At 39.0% G+C, this 4,828-nt stretch overlaps 1 long non-coding RNA gene across 1 annotated transcript; it reads left to right on the forward strand.

The window, feature by feature from the left end:
• The first annotated feature begins 1,738 nt into the window (after window positions 1-1,738).
• On the forward strand, window positions 1,739-3,303 carry LOC134810484 (uncharacterized). Its single transcript, XR_010158728.1, has 2 exons — window positions 1,739-1,951; window positions 2,968-3,303. It is a non-coding gene; the product is annotated as an uncharacterized LOC134810484 (long non-coding RNA).
• The last annotated feature ends 1,525 nt before the right edge of the window (window positions 3,304-4,828 follow it).

The following is a 4,828-nucleotide window of genomic DNA, read 5'->3' on the forward strand; positions in this document are numbered from 1 at the left end:
TAATAGCACTAAGACACAATCTTGACTTTCTGTATCCAGAGCAACTCAGTTATTTCCATTGTAGGTGGCATATCTTTTAGGATACAAAATTCAGGAGCTCAAAAACAAACTGTATCTGTTTTTTATATATAAATTTAATTTTGTTTCTGAGCGATCAGCCTGCAGGGTGTGGGAGGATTTTACATCAGTTACTCTTGGGTATATCCTCCCTCATCAGGATTTCATGGAGATTGTGGAGGGTGTTGTGCAGTGACCAGAAGCACCATTCTGGTAGTCAAGTTGGCAATTTTCCCTGTGATGTCAATTTTCTATATTTGTATGTCTTCACGCTATGATGCACGGGAAACCCAACTGGCTGTGGCCTCACTCCAGTGCCCTGGTTCCCACTGCTTCAGGATCCACAAGAGTTTCTTTCTGCTCTTCTCAGCTTGAAGGAATGCTTTGCTCCATCGTCCTCATTTCAGACATTCTGCTGCTTCTTCTTAAAAAAAAATGCTATCCTTGCTCTGAGGCATATAGTTTAGGAAACAGGGCTAGAAAGTTGGTTCTTTACTTTCCACCTTACCACAAACCTCCCCTGAGGCATGCAGCATAAGAAAGAGCAAAGGAGAAATACTGGGAGGGCTAAATATATAAATGAATATCTCACAATATTAGCCATGTACATGTTTTTGCAGGATCAGTCCATTTATGTGACAAAGTGAATAGAGAAGGAAGAGAAAAAAAAAGCAGACGGGAGAATGGGCAATATATTTTATAATTGATGAAAATTCGAGCATAATCACTTTACATGTAATAATCATGGAATCAAATGTCAAGATAGAAAAATGATAGGGAAGTACTGAATATGGTCAGTTTGCCAGCATTGAAGCTATAACCCCAAAAGTATTCGAGACAGGTCTCAATCAATTTAGAAGTTTATTTTGCCAAGGTTAAGGGCATGCCTGTGACACAGAAGGTCCTGAGAATGCGTGCCTAAAGTGGTTAGGCTAGAGTTTGGTTTTATATGTTTTAGGGAGACATAATACATCAATCAGTACATGCAAGACGTACACTGGTTTGGTCTAGAAAGGCGGGACAACTCCAGGGAGTGGTATTTATTGATTGGCAGTTGCTTGAAAGAGTTTATCTAAAGACTTGGAATTACTAGAAGGAAGTGTCTGGGTTAAGATAAGGGGTTATGAACACCAAGGTTTTTATTATGCACATGAAGCCCCAGGGTAGCATACATAGTAGGAGCTTAAGAAATCTTTGCTGATCAAAAATGAACTGGACATATGTGAAGTGTGGATGGCAAAGTGATACGTATTTCAGTGGAATATGCTGAAGATGGGAGTAGTTTTTGGCAGAATAGGTGGAGAGGTTTTATAAAAATCTACTTAATTTAAAGAGGCATATCATAGATTTTGACTCCCAGAAAGCAAGATTGATAGAAATTTATTGATGTGGGCAAAGAGATGTTTAAAATATTTTGATTATACACTCAGTAAAAGAATTTGTGCATTAGGTCCTGTGTGTGTGTGTGTTTTAGTCACACACGTATCTCTTTACTAATATATACTATATATATAGTGAATATATATACAGTGAATATATATATAGTGAATATATATAGTGAATATATATATATATTTTTAACAAATATATATATATTTTGGTTTTTTTGCACCTTTTGAATTTTGCAAATATATATATTTGTTTTTTTTTTTTTGCACCTTTTGGATTTTGAACTGTGTTACTTATTTGGTACAGGTTGGTTTTTCTGGAAGCAGATGCTGAGATGCAGTTTGGAGTACAAGATGTTTATTAAAGATCAACACCTGAGGAAGAAAGATAAGGAAAAGAAGAACTGGGCAGAAAAAGAAGTCCATCTGTGAGGAAACCTTGGCAAGACCTTGGCTAACCCTCTGTGGCGCTCCGGAGCACATATGGCCTACCAGAGCAATCCCAGGTGGGTGTAAATGGCCTTTATACCCCTTTTTTGACAGGCGTTCTCGTGGGCCAGGTAGCTCTCTGCAGCTGAACGTTCCTCGCTAGATCTGACAGCTTGGGTAGCAAATCCTACCCTGAAGGGAGATTTACGTATCATGTCTCAACAAGGACACAACTTTTCCTATCCCCTCGCTTTGCTGAGATTTTGGTTGGATATAAAATTCTAAAAAAATTTAGAGGTAGGAAAATTTATTTTCAGATGAATAAATCTTCATGCAACTTACCTCTCAGGCACTCCTTTCTATTTGTTTAAGTCAGTGATATTCCCCCTTGGTCTCTAAATTAGTATCCAAATGCAGTTTTTTTTTGTTTGGAAACGGAGTTTCATTCTTGTTGCCCAGGCTGGAGTGCAATAGCACAACCTCAGCTCACTGCAGCCTCTGCCTCCCAGGTTCAAGCGATCCTCCTGCCTCAGCCTCCCGAGTAGCTGGGATTACAGATGCCCGCCACCATGCCCAGCTAATTTTTTGTATTTTTAGTAGAGATGGGGTTTCACCATGTTGGCCAGGCTGGTCTCGAACTCCAGACCTCAGGTGATCCACCCGCCTCAGCCTCCGAAAGTACTGGGATTACAGATGTGAGCCACCATGCCCCGCCATCCAAACACAAATTTCAACTGATGCACCTGGTATAATCATGATTTTTAGACGTTTGTAGCCAAATAGAGGAAGTCATAACAAATGGCAAGTAGTTGCTTCTGGGGAAGAGGAATTGGAATTGGATGAAGTTGGGACTCGGGATGGTCATTTTCCATCCAACTGAGACATTTTTGAGAGTGAAAGGGGTCACTGTTAATAATTACACTGGGATAATAGGCATAAATTGTGCTATTAATAAAGTCATGCCCCCCACCCCCACCACCCCAAGTTTATATGTTGAAGCCCTAACCTCCAATGTGATTGTATCTGGAGAGATGGTCTTTAGGAAGTACTTAGGGTTCAGTGAAGTCATAATGATGGGTCTCTAATCCTATAGGACTGTGTCCTCATAAGAAGAGGAAGAGATAGATAGCTGTCTCTTCATGTACATGCACCAAGGAAAAGATATGCGAACATATAGTGAGAAGCGGCCATCTGCAAGCCAGGAAGACAGCCCTCGCGAGAACTCCACCATGCTGGTGTCCCAATCTCAGACTTCCATTCTCCAGAATGGTGAAAAAATACATAAAAGTCTGCTGTTTAAGCCACCCAGTCTATGGTATTTGTTGTGGCAGCTCAAGCTGACTCATACACATCAGAACTGTCCCTGGGAAACTGGGGTGATTAATTTGATTAAAAGCCTTGTGGAATTCTTCGGAATTTTAAAACTTTATACACGTATCTCTTTGTTAAAGATAAAATTAATTTTAAAAGAAGAATTGTAAGAGTTTAGAAGTCAACTCATAAATCTTCACATCTCATGCAAAAATGGCACCTGTGATATTCCTGTTGTATAACTATCCTTGAACACCTTCTTGTGCCTCATGTTAGATCTATTTCTGGCGGCTATAATTGTTAGAAGATTCTTTCAAATTTGCCAGTATGTAACTGCCACCAATAGGTGATAATACAGAAGCGTTTCTCTTCTGTGACTAGCCCTGCTTTTAAAAGTGCATTGTTTTTCTTAGTCCACTAGGAGTGACACCTCCACCCTGTCCCAACCCCACCTTAGCTGTAGCACTGTGCTGTGTTTACTAGTGTTAGAGTGAAGAGTGGGGAGACCTGAAAAGTGGGGAGAGCAGGTTTGTGTAGGTTAAGAAACTAGACCTCAGAAATGATTTCATGTCTTGGATAAAGTCACACATAACCCCACAAGGTAAAAGCTGTATCAGGTTTGATTGGCAAGTGAGTGCCTCATGCATCAGAGAAGTCACCGACTGCAGTGATGTATAACCCCTGGCTCCCTGCTGGCTCGGTTCCTCCATCAGCCTGCTGCCATTGCCCTCTCGCTCTCTCATGATGTAGGACATAGCTGAGATTGACAGAGAGAGAAGATTGAAGGGGCAGTAGTTAAAATGTCACCCACCCACAATGAAATCCAAATGGCTTAATTTACCATGATGTGTTTTAATTAATGAGATTGAAAAAGTGAAGAGGTTGTACTTTCTAATCAAACAAAGTAATGCCTTAGTTACTGAAATGCAAATGGCTTCATTGGGAGGGAAGCAAAAGTTAATTAGGTCACATAGATAAATTAGGAGGAAACCAAAACCATCTTTGCCACAATTAGATCTTTGCCAAAATTAGTTGGTTTGTAGTAAAAGAGAATATATATAAAGATTCAAATGTAAATATTTTTGCATTAGATTGCTTTGGGACTTTGGTGACTTTCAATTTTATAATAAATACCACCTTTGCATTCCACTGCAGATATTTTAATGTAAAAATGGTCTTGCTTATTCTCAGTGGGTGCTGTTTTAAGTCCTCTGCCTTTTCTAGAGGATGTGCTGATTCCTCACTGCTGAGAAATGATCCTTAACGTGTAACTAGACTTAAGAAGCAACAAACATGTTTACTTTTGCCTTCTTTAAACTGTTGATGTTTATATTTTAGTTTAAAATTTAAAAAGTTTAAAGGTTATTAACTGAGGCTTAAGTGTACAGTATAAAACAAGAAGGCCTTTTTGTTGTGCTGGTAGTGTTTATTGTTTTGGTCTAAGAATTTAAAATTAGTTATGTACAAACGTGGAGTATTTTCTGCCCTCTAGTGGTCAAAAGTAATTTTGCAATATTGTCACATCTCAGTGCTTTCAATTACAAAGAAGCTAGGTGATATTTTAAAAGCAGTTTGAAAATTATGTTGGTGCGTTGCTGTAGCTAATTATTGTTGTTGCATATTTTAAGAAAGAGAAACAATAG

The sequence above is a fragment of the Pan troglodytes genome, chromosome 6, assembly GCF_028858775.2.
Source record: "Pan troglodytes isolate AG18354 chromosome 6, NHGRI_mPanTro3-v2.0_pri, whole genome shotgun sequence".
In the NCBI taxonomy this organism is placed as follows: domain Eukaryota; kingdom Metazoa; phylum Chordata; class Mammalia; order Primates; family Hominidae; genus Pan; species Pan troglodytes.